At 43.9% G+C, this 20985-nt stretch overlaps 1 protein-coding gene and 1 non-coding gene across 2 annotated transcripts in view; both read left to right on the top strand.

Moving 5' to 3' along the window:
• Window positions 1-20985, top strand: part of LOC126187479 (uncharacterized) — a 769527-nt gene that overhangs the window by 504453 nt on the left and 244089 nt on the right. The gene's annotated exons all lie outside the window — the stretch shown is intronic.
• On the top strand, window positions 9742-9816 carry Trnat-ugu (transfer RNA threonine (anticodon UGU)). Its single transcript has one exon. It is a non-coding gene; the product is annotated as a tRNA-Thr (tRNA).

The following is a 20985-nucleotide window of genomic DNA, read 5'->3' as shown; positions in this document are numbered from 1 at the left end:
CTTACCATTAGCCTTGATGACAGCTTCCACTCTCGCAGGCATACGTTCAATCAGGTGCTGGAAGTTTTCTTGGGGAGTGGCAGCCCATTCTTCACGGAGTGCTGCACTGAGGAGAGGTATCGATGTCGGTCGGTAAGGCCGGGCACGAATTCGTCGTTCCAAAACATCCCAAAGGTGTTCTGTAGGACTCAGGTCAGGACTCTGTGCAGGCCAGTCCATTAGAGGGATGTTATTGTCGTGTAACCACTCCGCCACAGGCCGTGCATTATGAACAGGTGCTCCATCGTGTTGAAAGATGCCGTCGCCATGGTCGAATTGCTCTTCAACAGGTGCTAAAAACATCAATGTAAGACTGTGCTGTGATAGTGTCATGTAAAACAACAAAGGGTGCAAGCCCCCTCCATGAAAAACGACCACACCATAACACCACCGCCTCCGAATTTTACTGTTGGCACTACACAAGCCGGCGGATGACGTTCACTGGGCATTCGCCATACCCACAACCTGCCATCGGATCGCCACATTGTGTACCGTGATTCGCCACTCCACACAACGTTGTTCCACTGTTCAATCGTCCAATGTTTACGCTACTTACACCAAGCGACGCGTAGTTTGGCACTTACCGGCGTGGTGTGTGGCTTATGAGCAGCCGCTCGACCATGAAATCCAAGTTGTCTCACTTCCCACCCAACTGTCATACTACTTGCAGTGGATCCTGATGTAGTTTGGAATTCCTGTGTGATGGTCTGGCTACATGTCTGCCTATTACACATTACGACCCTCTTCAACTGCAGGCGGTCTCTGTCAGTCAACAGACGAGGTCGGCCTGTACGCTTTTGTGCTGTACGTGTCCCGTCACGTTTCCACTTCACTATTACATCGGAAAAAGTGGATATAGGGATGTTTAGAGGTGTGGAAATCTCGCGTACAGACGTATGACACAAGTGACACCCAATCACCTGACCACGTTCGATGTCCGTGAGTTCCGCGGAACGCCCCATTCTGCTGTCTCACGATGTCTAATGACTACTGTGGTCGCTGACATGGAGTACCTGGGAGTATGTGACAGCATAATGCACCTAATATGAAAAAAGTATGTTTTTGTGGGTGTTCGGATCCTTGTAATCACATAGTGTAGCTTACAAGTTGGCATGCCGAAGGACAAATAGATAATCGATCGCGACGTCCTGAAAGATAACTGAGGAAACCTTCAAACGAATAAAAAATTAGTTATCCAACTTCATTTTTTCGAGTTGACATATAATATTTTACAACTACCCTCGTAGATAGGTAAAGTGGTGGGGAGCGACTTGACCTATTGTTGGATTGTCGGTGAAGTTCAACCGAAAAGCGACAGTGGAACAGTAAGGATATTTAAATAGCATTCTTATTTGCACTGAAGAAAAATTTTAGGACACGAAGATAGCTCATCATAACTGGCTGTAAGGATTTTACAATATTGCAAAAACATTTTTCATAGTATAATGAGATACATGGACTTTCCGTGGCGATGATATGGCGATGGAGAAGGGGTGAATGGGAAATAGCGGAGTTCAAAAACGGTTCAAATGGCTCAGAATACTATGGGACTTAACTTCTGAGGTCATCAGTCCCCTAGAACTTAGAACTACTTAAGCCTAACCAACCTAACGACATCACACACATCCATACCCGAGGCAGGATTCGAACCTGCGACCGTAGCGGTCGCGCGGTTCCAGACTGTAGCGCCTAGAACCGCTCGGCCACCCCGGCCGGCAAATAGCAGAGTCAAAAATTGCAAGCCAAAGGAAGCAGTTCCATATTTACCATTAGTATATGGACGATAATAATAATAATAATAATAATAATAATAATAATAGTCAAACACACTAAACAAAATTCATGTCGATTTTAACTGAATTCATACACTGCAGGTGAAAATACGAAGATAAGGTGAAAATTTTCAACCATTAGTAAATAATGTACTTTTTAAGTGAACATTCCACTTGTCGTTCTGTGTGGCCAATCTTTAGGTCATTACACTACATCCAACGTTTTTCCAACGCGTGGGTTGCATCCACGGTGTTCGACACTAGAAGGTGTGCAACATTCTCATGTACGGCTGCCATAAAACGTTCGTCAGCCTCAGCCGAAAGCTGCTTCAGTTCTGGATGTCAGAGAGCGCCTCCTTTGGTGAAATTGGGGGGGGGGGGGGGGGAGATATTACAACAATACGTATTTGAAATCCCTAATTTTTCTCATTGGCGAAGCATCATTGTGAACAAATGCATGATCCTGAAGATGATTTGTGCCACTCTCTAGGAATTTTGCTATCTACGTGGGCAAGAAGACCTGCATAGTATTCACCAATCACTATGTGACCTTCATGCAAGAAAATCACTGAGAAGAATCTTGTATAAGCTGGCCACAACCTTTTGGGCATATTGCTGCTTCCACTTCCCGTACTGAGCCATAGTTTTTTTACCAACCTCTTGTAAGTGGTGTTTTGGTTCTGGCTTAAACTGCTGAACCCTCGTCCAGGTAACAGTTCCAAATCTATTACTTTTTACGGGTATCTAAACATTGCGTAGAAACTCTTTTGCTCATTTAATTCTGGCTACCATTCGACAAATGCGGTCTCTGTGAATGTCTGTGTTTCGCAAAACGCTTTCTCATAGTTAATTCTAAAAGTGTAATGTGTCTTACTCTTCCTTAGGATATGGCTGCTTCTTTAGTTGTATCGTAAACGTCTAATCTATAATTATCCAGCAGTCTATTTTCACGATGTTTTTATCCAAATTTCAAATTCTGCGACGTCCTGGTCATGGATTACCTGGAAAAGAATTACCTTTCTTAAAAATTCCGCGGTTCATTTCTTAACTTTTGAAAGTGAAGTGGGAGACTCCTTAATAAAGCTCCATCCAAAGTGTTACACATATTTGTTGGCAATGAACTGTCAAAGCGCAAACCCCTTTTTGTGGCGCCACCTACTCCAGTATGTCCATTCGAGCAAAACACAACATATTTTACAAATATGTAAAAAAGAAACATAAGAGTTCTGTAGATGGTGTTGACTCGTGACCTATGTAAGTTCCGTTCATACTAATAACAAACTTCCGTTGGTTCTGTTTAGTATCTGTGCCATACTGAGGAAATTTTCCCTTTGCCATATACTAATGCGCGTGTACCCTCTGAGAACTCGGCAAGTGGCGTGGACAGGGCTGCTGGCACTGGCTCTGACCCAGTTGGGCAGGAAAATCCTTTATGCTCTGCGGAGCAAGTGCGTCCCTTGGAAGCTAGGTCGAGGTCGCAGCCGTGCATGCATTAAACGCGGGTTTCCTTTCCTCCGGCTTGCTCTCCGCTTTTACTCTTGCTTTTCTCCGCTCCGGCCGCTCTCGTTGCGCCTTTGTACTGCGCCCTTTGTCTTTCGTTTACAGATGACGTACTTCGCAGATGAAACTACGGCAGCAGACCGACAGAAGTCTAAGTAAACGCTACCGCCGGTTCCACTTTTAGCTGTGTCATACAGCCTGTTAATCTGTCTTGACAGTAATATTGCGTTACTCTTTAAAAGCAGTTTTGTTAAAAAGTTTTGCGATGATGCTGACTTTTCAGTTCTGTGTTGTTTTTTCGGTCTTCATCCCTAAGTTTGATTTGATGCAGTTCTCCATTTCAGCCTTCAGTTTAGCATAAATGCTACTCCTACATTATCACTGATGTACTTCCGCAACAACAACAACAACAACAACAACAACAACTAGTGCATGTGACCACATCTAGGCCTAACCCTGTGATTCTTTCCTTTCACCGCTACAGTTTCCAGCAATGAATGATGCCTTGATATAAGGGTGCGATCAAAAAGTTTCCAATCGAAGGCCGTACAGTGCAGAATTGGTAGCCAATCAGGCTAAATCGCTCTGAGAATTGAGACAATCATCCCCACTGAAGCACCAGATATTGGCAAAACACCGTGTTCTGGTGCGTGGAACAGCCGTAAATGTCTGCTGTATATCTTCGTCCGACAGGAATCGTCAGCCTTTCAAGACCTTTTTGAAGGGACCGATAGTTTGATAATCGCTTGGGGGGAAATTAGGACTGTAGGCCGTGTGCTCGAGTATCTCCCACTTCAGTTGGCGTAACTTTTGCGTTATGGCAGTTATGCATCATGAAGCAACGGTACCCCTCCAATGATATGTCGCCCCCACACATATTCTGTTTCACCGGTGTAACTCGACTGGCGTTTGTCTTCCTGTATCCAGCCAAGAAAAGAATAACAGCACATTGGTCCTGTTCGGACGCATTTGATGAGAACGTTGCCATAGTTCATGTTCCTGCATTTACCGCACGCACGTCGAAAATACACAAATCCGACATTAATCCCTTGCTTACATGTCGGTGCCTATATACCCGCATCAGAATCGCGCTACGTAGCATATACGCAGCAGCAACGCCCTCAGACGGAAACTGTTTGATTGCCCCTTATACGTGCGCAGTCATTGTACTCCTCTGATTCTTTACTAGACATTCTTTTCGTCTTCGTTCATTACTCACTCAGTAACTGCGTAACTTCTGCGTTATGGCAGTTATGCAGCATGAAGCAGCGGTACCCCTCTCCAATGGTGTGTCGCCCCCACACACATTTTTCTTCTCCGGTGTAACTGTGCTGGCGTTTGTCTTCCGGTAGCCTTTTCCTGCACCACAAAATTTTTGGGCTACTGTTAGCTTTAGCTCTGTCTTCACCTGTGCCCACATTTCGGACTCATACATGCCAATGCTCCAAACAGAGTTCTTCATTAATCTTTTTGTGTTTTCCAGTTATATATTTTTGGACTGTGGTACACGTATTTTATTATGGAAAACCGTTTTGTCCGGTATAATAGTTGCTACTGTGCGGTTCTGGCATGTTCTTTGTTTATCTACTCTGCTTCCCAGACGGCAGAATTGTTCCCAGATAGCAAAACTCGCCTATCTCCCCTACAGTGTCTTGTACCACTGTAACGTTTTCCCATGCAGCTAGTTCACCTGCTGTTTACAATGTCAGCAATTTTTCTTTAGGGTTTTTTTCCTCCACATTACAGCCGGCAGCTAACACACGTTCCCTCTTTTTTAAGCACCAATCTGTTCCTGTTCACTCTCGGCGACCACTGCCCAAGTCATCAAAAAGCCGTAACACATTGTTTTTCTGTCCTTGACAAACAATTCTCACATCGACCTAGCCCTTCACTTCCTCCACTGACTCTCTAATTTTCATAGCAGTGACAGTGAGCATCGTTGCCGTACAGCTTTCCACATTTTGACCTCTTGTACAGTTGTGTTATTGTTGAATATACCTGTCTGCTTCGCATAAAAAGAGTGGATATCCCTAAATTATTCTTAACGTGTTGGTCTTAAATGAGCTTGCATTCGTTTTACAGCTAATCATGTTTTGAATAGTGTACTTTGGGATATTTCTTACCACGGTCCAGGATTTCAGTCTTTTCAAAACACAATCTTCGTCTACAATCACACAACAGTTTTTGGACATCTTTGCGCAATAATCAGTTCTACATCTACATCTACATCCATACTCCGCAAGCCACCTGACGGTGTGTGGCGGAGGGTACCTTCAGTACCTCTATCGGTTTTCCCTTCTATTCCAGTCTCGTATTGTTCGTGGAAAGAAGGATTGTCGGTATGCCTCTGTGTGGGCTCTAATCTCTCTGATTTTATCCTCATGGTCTCTTCGCGAGATATACGTAGGAGGGAGCAATATACTGCTTGACTCTTCGGTGAAGGTATGTTCTCGAAACTTCAATAAAAGCCCGTACCGAGCTACTGAGCGTCTCTCCTGCAGTCTTCCACTGGAGTTTATCTATCATCTCCGTAACGCTTTCGCGATTACTAAATGATCCTGTAACGAAGCGCGCTGCTCTCCGTTGGATCTTCTCTATCTCTTCTATCAACACTATCTGGTACGGATCCCACACTGCTGAGCAGTATTCAAGCAGTGGGCGAACAAGCGTACTGTAACCTACTTCCTTTGTTTTCGGATTGCATTTCCTTAGGATTGTTCCAATGAATCTCAGTCTGGCATCTGCTTTACCGACGATCAACATTATATGATCATTCCATTTTAAATCACTCCTAATGCGTACTCCCAGATAATTTATGGTATTAACTGCTTCCAGTTGCTGACCTGCTATTTTGTAGCTAAATGATAAAGGATCTATCTTTCTGTATATTCGCAGCACATTACACTTGTCTACATTGAGATTCAGTTGCCATTCCCTGCACCATGCGTCAATTCGCTGCAGATCCTCCTGCATTTGAGTACAATTTTCCATTGTTACAACCTCTCGGTACACCACAGCATCATCTGCAAAAAGCCTCAGTGAACTTCCGATGTCATCCACCAGGTCATTTATGTATATTGTGAATAGCAACGGTCCTATGACACTCCCCTGCGGCACACCTGAAATCACTCTTACTTCGGAAGACTTCTCTCCATTGAGAATAACATGCTGCGTCCTGTTATCTAGGAACTCCTCAATCCAATCACACAATTGGTCTGATAGTCCATACGCTCTTACTTTGTTCATTAAACGACTGTGGGGAACTGTATCGAACGCCTTGCGGAAGTCAAGAAACACGGCATCTACCTGTGAACCCGTGTCTATGGCCCTCTGAGTCTCGTGGACGAATAGCGCGAGCTGGGTTTCACATGACCGTCTTTTTCGAAACCCATGCTGATTCCTACAGAGTAGATTTCTAGTCTCCAGAAAAGTCATTATACTCGAACACAATACGTGTTCCAAAATTCTGCAACTGATCGACGTTAGAGATATAGGTCTATAGTTCTGCACATCTGTTCGACGTCCCTTCTTGAAAACGGGGATGACCTGTGCCCTTTTCCAATCCTTTGGAACGCTACGCTCTTCTAGAGACCTACGGCACACCGCTGCAAGAAGGGGGGCAAGTTCCTTCGCGTACACTGTGTAAAATTGAACTGGTATCCCATCAGGTCCAGAGGCCTTTCCTCTTTTGAGCGATTTTAATTGTTTCTCTATCCCTCTGTCGTCTATTTCGATATCTACCATTTTGTCACCTGTGCGACAATCTAGAGAAGGAACTACAGTGCAATCTTCCTCTGTGAAACAACTATGTACAAAAGGTACCAGGAAAGTTTTGCAAAAAATGGTTCAAATGGCTCTGAACACTATAGGACTTAACATCTGAGGTCATCAGTCCCCTAGAACTTAGAACTACTTAAACCTAACTAACCTAAGGACATCACACACATCCATGCCCGAGACAGGATTCGAAACTGCGACCGTATAGGTCGCGCGGTTCCAGACTGAAGCGCCTAGAACCGCTCGGCCACACCGGCCAGCGGAAAGTTTTGCAGTACAGCTTTATTTATTTAATTTTTTTTCCGAAGTAATTTTCGCCACATTGAATACATCTTTCCATCCTACGAAATCAGCCCCTAAACCAGTTCTCCCAGTTTTCTGTAGGAAGTAAGACACACTTGTTGTCCCAAGCCGTCAGGAGGTCCTCATCACTTGAATACTGCACTCCTTTCAGCTTCATTTTCAGATGTGGGAACAGTGCAAAGTCACAAGGAGCAATATCTGGACTGTAAGGAGGGTGCTCAAGAAGTTTCAGTCCTGTACCCCGCAAATATTCGGTGTATGCCTTGGCGCAGTGAGCTGGAGCGTTGTCGTGATGGAGGAGCCACGTGTCCATTCTTGACTTCGGTCGCACGTTCTTCAAAGGTCGAATGACGTTGGGCAGGCACTGCTCAGTGTACCACTTAGCTGTGGACTGTATTGTGTGTGTCCAAAACAACACCCTCCACATTCCACTCGATACGCTCCACATTCCTTTCGATTTGATAAAAGCAGCTATCATTTTCTTCTTTACTGATCAGGATTTTCTAACAGCTACGGGTGTCTCGTCATCTTCAAAGGCCCGAACTTTGTTTTGAATCTTAGTCGGCACGCCATAATAGGACAGCCAAGTCTCATCACCTGCCGCGATGTTATTCACATACTGAGATTATCGCTGAGAAAACTTCTTTAACATCTGCCGGCACCAAGTCACACGTCGTGTAATCTGCTCTTCCGTCAGTTTATGCAGCACTCAGAGACAACATAGTTGCAAATGATTATGCAGAATCGAAGGAATTGCAGGTGCATTGTTCTTTACTTGCAAATGATCATGCAGAATCGAACGAATTGCAGGTGCATTTAGCCGTAAGGTCTTCTCTATCTGCTTATAGTTCACTTGCCTGCCTTTTCCTAGCATTGTGCTTACAGCATCAATGTTTTCCTCCGTAACTGATGATCCCGTCTTCTCAACATCCTCCAGAGTGAACTTTCCTCTTTGGAATTCTCTGTACCACCTGAATATAGTTGTACGATGTGGACACACATCACCAAGTGCAAGAGTCATTTCTTCAGAGCTCTGGTCTATGTTTAAACCACGCGTGAAATTGTACCGCAAAACTGCCCGAATCTCAGTTCGTGACCACGATGCCGTAGCAAGCACTTAAAGCATAACCCTGCTAATGAACGACTGCGCCCACAGACTTGGCACAGCGGCTACAAGGCAGATATGAAGAATTCTCAGAAGGCAGCAACAATCAGCCTCCTGCGACTTATTGCTGCGTCGTATTGCAAAACTTTCCTAGTACTCTTCGTATTTCGTTGCCACTTGTCATCTTCATAAATGACACGTAGGTTTGAGAATAACCACATGGCACCTACTGTTAACTGCACAACGTGTGACTTGACGCAGCTATTATTGTAATGTGGTAGTCGTAAAAACATACCTTTCCCTTGATGGTGGGAAAGAGAATGTGTCAACCAGGTCGCTGTACAAGGCGCAAGGTGTTCTGGCTGAACAGCATTCGCCTCGGTGCCACGGACGCGACCCACGCTGCGCCCACTTAATGCGGGCACTCGTACATTGCAGCGCTGCGCTCACTGAGGCCACCCTTTTGGTGTCATTGTCACTGCGGGGCACTGCTATAGTTGAGTCCGCGTAAGTTGATCTCTGACAGCTGCAGTCGGCCAGGCGCCGCAGCTTCACGCGCCTACCTCAACCAATGGCGTAGTCCGATTTTGTACACGTCTCTATGGCAACGCCTCAGTGTTGTCACAGCACCGTAGACAGCTCCTGTTTTCGCCTGCAACCGTTCGCGCTTCGCAGTTGAAAGATGGCAACAACGCTGCGAGCTGTCAGGTATCGACTTACGCCTTCTCGACTGTAGTAGGGCGCTTCTTCCGGCCAGTGGCAATTTGTATAAAATCCGTTTGGCTATTACCAGGTGTAGAAGTATGATACCAGAATTTGGTTGCAATAATTACACGTCTGTTCTTTGAAACTGATGAACAATATTTTATTCAAAATAATCTCCATTGCTATTTATACATATCTCCACCTCTCCGGTAGGCTATGAATGCCACGCAAAAAAAGACAGTTCTTCTTTTGAAGCGAACCAGCCGGTGAGTCATTTCCGTACATTTTCATACGAATTGAAGCGTTGCTCAGCGAGAGCGTGTCCCATTGATACAAATACATTGCACACATTACTCGCGGCAGACAATCTTACCGAGTTCCGTAAGAGTTCGGGCAACGCGTACAGGAGGAGGTGGTTGTTGAGTAATGAGTGTAATCGGCAGGGGCACTACGAATGTAGTGTGTGGACATTACGTCGGGAATGTGGGTCTCACGGGGAGCGTGCAAGGGATAAATCCCTGCAGTCGCACTTATCTCTGTGCCCTCGCTGGCTCAGATGGATAGAGCGTCTGCCATGTAAGCAGGAGATCCCGGGTTCGAGTCCCGGTCGGGGCACACATTGTCAACTGTCCCCGTTGATGTAGATCAACGCCTGTTGACAGATTAGGGTCTTGATTTAATTATCATTTCATTCTAAGAGAGCTGCATTGTCACCGATGGTATCTGTTATTTCGGACATGTCCGAAAGAACAGATACCATATGCATATCCATGTGTTTTAGACTGCTGAAAAACATCTCAGAGGGGAACAATTCCACATGGACGATGAAATTGACACAGTGGAGGACTTGTCTTGTCACAGCCACAGGAATTCTGAGAAAAGGAATCCTTCGGCTCGTGAAACAGTGGAATAGTTGTGCTCGGGCCTCTGGTGATTACTTTTGAATGGAGACTTTAATTGTACCCTCAAGGTTGTTTCGTATCTTTTCTTTTGTGCATTCCTAGATTCCTCATTTAACCGCGCTGCCCATCTTTTTACCTGTTCATCGTTTGTCCTGTTTGGTATGGATCCCACACACTCGAGCAATATTGTAGAATGGGTCACACGAGTGTTTTGTAAGAAGTCTCTTTTGTATAAACTGATCGTATTTCCCTAGTACCTTGCCAATGAACCGAAGTTTGTCACATGCTTCAACTACGGCACAGCCTTTATGGTCATTTAGTTTCATATCCCTACAAATTTTTACAACCAGTTATTTGTATAGTGATTCAATTGAAACTGTAACCATAGGATACCATGTTTAATCGTTTTGTGCAGTTATACCTTCCCGAATATTTAAAGCAAGTTACCAGTCTTAGCACTACTTCGAAATCTTGTCACTTACTGACTAAATACTTGCACGATTTTTTTCGGACAGTGCTTCATTATAAATAAGTATGCGAACTTGTGACGTTACTATTAATATTGTCGTCCTTCGCAATAATTCCTACGAATGCGTGCTGGAAAGTTATTCCTCCGAATTTCTTAATCTGTTCTCAGTATCGACTGAAGTATTACATATCACGCATATTAGTCGGTTGACTTTCTGCTTCGCCGACGTAAGTTGCAATGTAACTACGTCGGTGCGTGAAAAACAGCGTACTGTTATCGAGTTTCCAACGCAGAAGAGTTCGTCCACACAAGGGTCACCAGCTCCTTCAGCATCACAATGTCAGACCACATACGAGCTCTGCGACATCTGCAACAGTCAGACGCCTTGGGTTGTCTGTCATCGATTATCCTCGTTGCAGTCTTAAGTTGTTCCCTTCAGATTCTCATCTGTTTCCATAACTTAAAGAACACATTCGAGGACTTCATTCTGACGGTATGAAGCAGTGCAAGCAGAGGTTCGGTTGTGGCTCCAACCAAGTCAAACATTCTACAGTGACGGTATTAAGAAAATGGTATTTTGTTGGAAACAGTTAGTTCGTCACTGGAAGACTGCATTGAGAAAGAAATATATACACCTGAAGAACGTTTATGACGCTTGTTTTGTTTAATAAGCTTTGAGAATGTTCATTCGGAGGCATTACTGTTCAGCACGCCCTCGTACATTGGTGGATGACTCTTCATACAAGTTAATGTACTGCGTGCTCCGTACCAAAAAATCCTCATTCGGGTCAGAAATTTCACTCGACACCACATACGATCGTACTTTCTATAATAAGCGTAAGAGTGGTACTGAGTAATATCCTTTTCGTTCTAAAATATCCACTATTAAAGGGTTCAGATTCTACAGTAAGTAGATTGTTGGTACTACTTGTGACTCCTAGAGTTCTGCTTTCTGATGAAAAAGGAAAGAAGTTTTAAGAAAGCACTTTTCTGGCACTTCAAGTAATACCAGAGCGATAGTCACATAATACAGGGTGAGCACAAAGTCTTTCCCTGATTATAAGAATTTATTACAGAATACCGTTTGACATAATAATTTACATTTGATGCCATTACATAGGTTAGTGTTACTAGCTTTTTTTTTTAAGACCACTTACGTTAGTGAGCCTCAACGTGTGCTCCCTTGGTAGCTCGGAGAATGTCGAGGCGGTATTTCAGTTCCCGCCAGGTGTTTCGTAACATATGTTCTGTCACAGTGCCCACAGCAGCTTGTATCCTAGCCTGCAGTTCGTCGATGTCAGCAACTGGTGTGACGAAGACTCTGTCCTTGATATAGCCCCGAAAAAAAGTCAAGAGGCGGAATGTCTGGAGAGCGCGGTGGCCAGGTGTTGGATCGTTCCTTCCAGTCCACCGATCCGGAAATGTTTCATCCAGGAAAAAGCCCAGTGGGGGGGATGCTCCATCTTGCTGGAAAATTATCCACGGTTCATATTCTTCTAACTGTGGGACAATGAACTGTTGCAAAACGTCTAAATAAATGTTAGCGGTAATGGATTTTTCCGCGAAGAAGAACGGTCCAAAAACCTTGTTACGCATGACGCCGCACCAAACGTTCACTTTTTCGCTGTCTCGCTGTAACTGTACAGTAGTATGTGGAGACTCTGAACCCAGTGTACGGACATCATGCCTATTTACCATTCCACTGACATGAAAGATGGGTTCATCGGTAAAGCATATGCGATTTAAGTAATCGTTAGCGCCATTAATCCTGTTGAGAATCTCAGTTGCAAATTCAGCACGTGTCAGCAAATCATTCGGTTGCAAGGCCTACACGATTTGCTCTTGTAAGCATGCAACCAAAGCCTTCCATGAAGAATCTTAACCACACTTGCTTGCGGTATTTGAAGTCACATAATGCTTGACGAGTTGATTTAGACGGACTCCGTTGAAACCATTGCCGAACAAGATAAACAGTTGCATCACTCGCACGAGGCCTGCCACTTCGAGGACGATCTTCAGCGTTGCCTGTTTCGTTAAACTTTGCGTACCATCGCTTCATTGATTTAACGGCAGGAGGGCCGCGTCCATAAGAAGCCCTAAATTCACGCCGAACACTGATGGGCGATTTCGTTTCGTGAAACCAAAGCACACATTGCGCTTTCTCCTGCTTCGACGCCATTTCGCCAGCAACTAACGTGAACTAACAGACCGCATCGGTGTTGTGGGGCACTAGCGCCATCTATTGGTCACAACAACTAGTAACACTAACCTATGTAACGGCATCAAATGTAACTTTTTATGTCAAACGGTTATTCTGATATAAATTTTTATAATCAGGGCAAGACTTTGTGCTCACCCTGTATTTGCTGTACAGGGATCCTTAGCAAAAGTGACTTTATGAAATTTCAACACAGACTATGATTGAAACCCGACCTTCCTATTCGAAGAGATGGATGTATTCCTGCGCAATTTTTTGATATCTTTCACACATCGTTACTTTTTTGTTTTAAAACGGTTAACAGAAGTGCACACATTTATTGATACTGTTATCGCAAGACCCATGTGTCATGGAAATATAAAATGGATCTAATTTCCTTTACTGCACCAGGTGTAAGGTTCGTTTAGTTTTGTAATGTATGAAACATTCCGCTGATTTGTCGCGGGACGTTGGTGCAATGTATTGGTGTACTTCGTGATGAACGACTGCATCAGATATCGAATTTTAATCGCGTGCTCGATAGCGCCAACCCTTTTCGATACATATTTTCGATATGTAGGTCACACAGCTGGCCCGGCCCGAGTTATCTATTATAACGGGATTTGATTTGTGGAACTGTCAATACCAGCAAAACGCTAGCCGGCAAACTGTTGTTATTCAGGAATATGAATATCGACGTGGGTACGCGATTGGAATAGCTCGGGAACTGTAGTGTTGTATCGTGGTTCATTTTCTTAATGTTCGCTTTTCGGTATACTTCTGAGCGAGGAAGCATTTGTTGCAGTTTCGCTACGAGAACTTTTGAAACTGGAATTTTGTCTAATAATAATCATAGAACTTGACTAAAAGAAGGGATCGGGTGATAGGCCGCATTCTAAGGCATCAAGTATCCTCAGTGTAGTAATGATGGGATGCGTGGGCGGTAAAAACTGAAGAGGGAGACCACAGCTTGATTGAGAGCAATTAGGGTAAACTCGATGTAAGTTGCAGTGGTTATTCGAAGTTGAAGAGGCTTACTCCAGGACTGACTAGCGTGGGTAGCTGCATCAAACACGTCTTCGGACTGAAGGTCACACCAGAAACAACCACCAGCGTCACCTCAATACTACACAATTTATTCAACAGGTTTTCGTTTTCTTTTTTATTTTGTCACCTGTTGTTCTAAAAACATGAACCAAGTAAAAAAAAGAAACACAAAATTCATAGTGGATAAAGTTTTTCGTATTAGTTTTATTCATAAGTTTCACCAGGATATTAGGCTTGCAGTTTAATAACAGAATAACAAAATGCCAAATTCACAATTTTGATAAAAAATGCCAAATTCACATATACAGGTATTTGTAGTAACAGATCTAGTTTGACAAGCACGCCATTGGAATAGGAACTATCGCGGCACATTCTCGAGGTAATTTGGAGAAACTGTAGACTGCCTCGATCTCGATGACCGGATAGGAATTCCGTCCTTCCGAATAAAATGCCAGTCAGTATTAAACAGCACAACCCCTTGATCTTTAACGCTAGTGTACCATTCTGTTCGTCCAGAGTAGTAGTTTCAGAATGTAAAAAGCCAGTGCTGCGCTGCCCAGACATTTCTCATCACCAATCACTACACACTGCGCTGACAATACAGACATTATATCGTAACGTACCGAGCTACTGTTACGACATCTGTCAACTCTGCATTATGCTCATAGATGTGTTATTGTCGTTTCCCACGACGGAACAGAGGCTTACTGTGAGGAACATGCTACAAATTACTTTGAATTCAGTGCTGGTCCCATTAGAAGCCCGCAATTTTTTTCTTGAAGGAATTTTTGATTATTGTACACGTAAAGCATATGAACTTAAACGATTTCATGGAGACTTGTGTCCCACCTACAAAAATAATTGATTCTATCCGCATTTACTTGCTTTTATTTTCTCTCGTCCTTTGAGGGTTTGCAATACATTACGCGTTGTCTGCTTCAGCTGCTCTTGTGATTTACTTTAGGCATCCACGTTTAGACGTCTGTGAAAGAAAATCAGATTATAAGCAGAAATAGTGGCGTCTACAGAACTGTAATCCTTGTATTTAGTGGATTTAGCCCTGCGCTTTTCATCAGGATTAAAAGAAAGCATATAGTGATGCACTGACGGAACACGATGAGGTGTTGCCGTAATATAAATTTCAGTACTGTAAAGCACTTTTTTGCAATTCTGCCGACTGTGGAATATTGGTATTACACGCGAATGTCTGTAACACTGAAAAGTCTGTGATCCTGAATTTCTCGGACATTCTGCCAGTAGTTAACCAAGCTTCAGAAAGTTCGTGTAAGAGAACTGCCGTACTTCCCGCCTGTTTGTCTACTCATGTGGTTAATGTTTAATATGTGAGGGTAAGTTAACAAGTATCGCCAACGTTGCTCTAACTGTCTTTTGGTTGGCCCTATGGCTTTTGTGTCCCCACCAGCCGCTAGATCGTAAGATTGTCAGTGGTAGGTTACAGCATTATCACATTATCCGCTTTGCGATGTTGTGACGTAAACACGGCCTTGCCACCGTCTGTCTGCACCACAGAATAACAGCGTTCAGTGATTCGGCTTTTCTGATGTGAAGGTATATCAGGAGCGGCAATCCATAGAAGACCTCCATCACAATCTGGGGACAAAGTTTTGTCACAGCGAAGTGTTTACTACAGTAGTGAACTGAACAGTTCAGAAGTGGTTTAAAGAGCGTGAAGGATAAGCAGAGACCGGTCCGTCCAGCTACAGCGACAATTGATGCAGATATTTGACAAGTTCGTGGTTTTATTCTGAATAACAGTAGACTGACTATTGATGGTCGTTCTTCCGTTGCATGACAATGCATTCAAACTCTTCAGATGATGCGTTTCCAGGTGTTGGAGCATCCTCGCCCCCATTGGATTAGAATTTATTTGGCCCACTTAAGGATACCTTAGGAGGCCATAGATTCAGTTCCGATCAACAGTTGAAGGAAGCGGGGTATACGTAGCTTGCTGCACAACAGAAAACCTTTTTTTTCCAGAGGGATGGTATAGCTTGTGCAAACGGTGGCCACGTGCATTGAAAAGCAGGGTAACTACATTGAAAGACGATACCAATAAAATTGTGTACTCTAGTTGTAAAAAAAATTGTTCAAATGACTCTGAGCACTATGGGACTTAACATCTGTGGTCATCAGTCCCCTAGAACTTAGAACTACTTAAACCTAACTAACCTAAGGACATCACACATACATGCCCGAGGCAGGATTCGAACCTGCGACCGTAGCGGTCGCGCGGTTCCAGACTGTAGCGCCTAGAACCGCTCGGCCGTACTCTAGTTGTAATTAATTATAAAAATTGATTACGGATGCTTATTGACTTATGTACTAGCTCAGCTGTAGACACAGTTGGGCTGTCCGCAACAATTCGTCTAGCGACAATATGGTGAGTCAGACGTACGGATGAAAGACAAACTGGACACTCTCCTACGCCCCTGTTTCGGCCATTTACCAAAGACGCCCAAAGAAATTATGGCCTGTGTCACTCCATCATAATACAAAGACGTCTCGGCGATCTTCAGCCCGTGCTCAATTTTCGGGTAGCATTGTGGCTAGGAGTGTGCACTGGAAAGGGAAGCCTTCAAGTGAATTGTTGCACGGTTATTGTCGTTGGTTCTTTTAACCGTCCCTAAATGTAATTCGTATATGGTGGTTTCAGTTCAAGTTACATCTATATTTATATATACATATTAGTATATATAAATATAGACTTGTCTTTCGGACTTGTCCGAAAGAACAGACACCATCGGTGACCATGCAGCTCGTTAGAATAAAATTTTTGCATCCGCACAGAAGAAGAAGATGGTCTTTTTCTTCTGTGCGGATGCAGTGCCCGAACTCACGGGAATCGGCAACGCGCCGCGAATATTGAGTATAATGGGCGTGGGCATTACGAATGTAGTGCGGGAGGCGTGCCAGAGATAAATCCCTGCAGTCGCACTATCCTCTGTGTCCTCGATGGCTCAGATGGATAGAGCGTCTGCCATATAAGCAAGAGATCCCGGGTTCGATGCCCGGTCGGGGCACACTTTTTCATCTGTCCCCGTTGACGTATGTCAACGCCTGTAAGCAGCTAAGGGTTTTCATTTCATTTTAATTTCAAGTTGAGTCATCCGATGCGGCAGCATCTGAGTGGTAAACAACTTCATTGTCACTAATCCCACTACGCGCTTTTTCGAACCCTTTGACGATATCGTATGCACTACGGTTTTTCCCTGGAGCTGATGCTAAGTTTTTTCAGGGATCCTGGGGCAGGTGGTCAATCACTGAATACGACGTATAAAGTTGTTGTTAGTCGCGAGCTGAAGTATAGTACTTCTAGTATCGTGACAAAGTCAGGATTCATAGTGGTTTTCTCTCTTAGTATTTCGAATAAATCTGTCCTCCACTAACATCAAGTGCAAAACTCTACTCTGACTTAGGCAGCGGCCTTTGGGACCGTACTATATTCAGTCACAAATTTAATCACGCACACAATACAAATGTATTTCATTTACCACCAGGAGGCGTGGTGCAAGATCAAAACATTTCGAAAGCCGAAAGAAATGGAACCCGTCCGTTTACTTTCATTCATACGTTGAATGAAGAACGCCATTTGGTTTGCGAATCATCCCTCCAACTTAATCAGCAATATTTGCCTATTCAGGGCCAAAGTAACGTTCAAGCTTCATTTCCAGTAATGGCTGCCTGAGACGCGAAATTCCGTCCAATCTGTTGCATTTTATTGTAGCGACGCATCTTTAGATGAACCTTATGAAGTGTCCTGTAAAGCCTGTGTTACTTTGCATCACGCGTTAAACGACACCAACAGGTGGCTGCTTAAGGATTCAAAGGGAGAGGGCTTGCCGTTTCGCTTCGTTTCCGCGCGTTGGCAACGAACAGATATCGGTTTCCCGGTCACGGGTGGCATACGTCTAAAGGTCGGGGGTCGTATACGGTTCAGAACGCTATTTTATGGCCGCGATAAACAACCTCATGACTTTAAGCTAGAGCCACATACTTAAGTATCGTCGCAGTTCTCCATCGCCGGCCGAGGTGGCCGTGCGGTTCTGGGCACTGCAGTCTGGAACCGCTACGGTCGCAGGTTCGAATCCTGCCTCGGGCATGGATGTGTGTGATGTCCTTAGGTTAGTTAGGTTTAACTAGTTCTAAGTTCTAGGGGACTAATGACCTCAGAAGTTGAGTCCCATAGTGCTCAGAGCCATTTGAGCCAGTTCTCCATCATAAACACTAGGACGCGTCGACAAAAAATTAAAGTATCGAACAGAAATTATTTTTTAAAAAATCTCTTCTTTGATTAAGTGTATTTTTTTAAAAATTAAATGATTTCTCTATTTGAAACTGTATTTCGATTAGGACGCCGTAGTTTCTTGAATACCTGAGTGTCTCAATAGGGTCAATATAACCCCTTACCATTGTTTTATTTTCGTTTAAATCCAAAACCACATCGTCCAGCTGAGCCCGCTGCTTCGTCCCTAATGACCTCAGCGTCGATGTGACTTTTAACTAATATTCCTTCCTTCGAAATATTTCGCGTCTTTGTGTAGAAGAGTACGAAAATAAATGATCGTGGCGATCGAAACTGTGCGAAAAACAGCAAGTTCAAGTCTATAATACTCGTAGACAACACTTGTTCTACAGCACGTGAATAGGACACGTTGAAGAATGTCAGAAACCCCAACCCGCTGCAAATTCTCATCCACCAGCGGTGCAGGATTTCCACCGGAAAGATCGCGTGACTGAGGCAGTAGAACCAAGTCACGCACGGTGTTCTTGTCGTTTTTAGAGGTTCCCGGCGTCATTCGCGAAAGCAGTGGGTTGTCTGAGAGGATGTGGCCGTATTCTGGAACGTGCTCGAAATTCTTTAACGGGCGACTCACAGGTACCTCTGAGACACAGGGTTACGCTCATCGAGACGCGCGGGTCGCATTCATCAACCATTTCCTTCCTCCCTTAGGCATAGTTTGTGTATGTTAGGTCAAGAGCTTTAAACCATGTTCAAGAATGTTTAAATTCACCTAAGAGGAGTAGACGGTTTTATTTTATTACATTTATTTTTGGGTATTATAGTCCTCTTAATTTCCGTACTTTCAAAGAAAATTGGTATCTAAATTTCTCGTTAATCAAGACACGCATCATTTGCTTTTCTAAAAAAATGGTTCAAGTGGCTCTGAGCACTATGGGACTTAACATCTGAGGTCATCAGTCCCCTAGAACATCAAACACATCCATGCCCGAGGCAGGATTCGAACCTGCAGCCGTAGCGGTCGCGCGGTTCCAGACTGAAGCGCCTAGAACCGCTCGGCCACATCGGCCGGCCTTTGCTTTTCTGTCACAGGTAATCATATTGGAGGAATTCAGTTTATTGTCCCTATCTCCAGACGCGTACAACGTTTTCGCACGCAGTCATTGTAAAACGCTACAATACAGCTGAGCATTAGTGGCAGCAGTACCCCAGAAGCTAATGGAGAAACTTCAAATTTCTTACTAAGAAACATTATCAAACGTGCGTAAGTCAAGTATAAGGTTAATGTGTTCCTTACTACTCTAATACAAACAAGCGCGGGGAAAAAGCTAAGATCAAGTGAGTAATAGAAAGAAATATTTCCATTCTCGGGTGTTAAAAAAGACTAACAAGACCTTTGTTGGTGTTGCATAGGAATAGTTGTAAAAATGTGACATCAGTTATCTTTGTGTGAAGAAACTATATATTTAAGAACGAGAAATTAAAGCAGTGGTTTTCTTGACCTAACTGTCGTAGCAGATCATGGAAGTATATATACATACAGGGTGTCCCGTGTATCTTGACCACCCTAAATAACTGTTTGTCCAGATGCAAATTACAAAATGTTTCAAGGAAATGTTCTTTACCCGTCAGGGGGACATCAATCAGCATGATTGCCTTCGTTGTAGCATTGTTTCTTACAAAGATGTGAACAGCGGTATGACATTTTTTTTAAATAGCACCCTGAGTTTTTTGTTCGGTAATTTATTTCCTTTCCTAAAGACCTATTCAAAAATGTATCACAGTTTACCATTCACTGAAACACAACGTTATTAATTACATAACACAGTACTGACATTTAGCCCGGGATCAAAAACTCGTCCACTTGCAGGAGTTGCCAAAAAACAAATGAAAAACAAGTAAAAACATAACATAAAATTGACTTTGACTCTCCTGTACCATTGCCCAGGAGTAGAACATTAAAAAGTACTCAAAGTGATGACCCTGGACACCTCTACATTGGTGCACTCGTTGAAGGAAAGAATTATTTACTGCTTCCACTGTTGCCTGCCGAAGAGAATTACAAGCAAGGATGATACGTTCCTGCATGTCCTCTGGAGTTGTTGGAATATCGCGATAGACAACGTCTTTAATGCATCCCCAAAGAAAAAAGTCCAGAGGATTTAAATCAGGAGATCTAGCAGGTCAAGTAACTGTTGCTCCTCGACCAATCCAATGGGCAGGATACCTTCGGTTCAGAACACGATGTGCACGCGAGGCATTATGTACTGGACATCCATCGTGTTGATACCACATAAGCATTCTGGTTCTTAGCGGCACTTCATCCAGAAGAGGAGGAAGAATTCGTCTGAGGAAGTTGGCATACGCTGTGCCGTTTAGACCACCATTGATGAAATTAGAGCCAATAATTGTTGTATCAAGCATCCCACACCAGAAATTTAACCCTCCATTGACGCTGATGTTCCACCTGTCTAAGCCATCGTGAGTTGTCGCTGGACCAATAATGCATGTTCCTTGTAAATACCTGTCCTTTGCTTGAGAAGGAACATTCATCGGTAAATAGAACATAAGAGAAGAAGTTCGCGTTGGCGCGGATTTGCTGCTGTGCCCACTGACAGAATTCTAGAAATCATTCCCATGCATTTCGTGATGTAGGTGTACAGGGTAAGAATAGAACTGGTGACGTGTAAGAATACGATTTACTCTGGTTTTAGGAATGCCAATCTCGTGTTCAAGCTGTCGTGTGCTCACATGTGAATTCATAGCAACGGAAGCGAGACCAGTAACTTCGGCAGCTTCGACTGTGCGAGTGCTACGACGATTGCGTTGTCGTGGGTTGAAACATCCCGTTTCCAGAAGCGTCGCAACAAGACGAGAAAACCTCCGTCGGGATGGTGGGTTCTTCTCA

Source organism: Schistocerca cancellata, chromosome 5 (genome assembly GCF_023864275.1).
Source record: "Schistocerca cancellata isolate TAMUIC-IGC-003103 chromosome 5, iqSchCanc2.1, whole genome shotgun sequence".
Taxonomy (NCBI): domain Eukaryota; kingdom Metazoa; phylum Arthropoda; class Insecta; order Orthoptera; family Acrididae; genus Schistocerca; species Schistocerca cancellata.
Note: the sequence above shows the minus strand (reverse complement) of the source record. Positions and strands in the feature narration are given on the sequence as shown.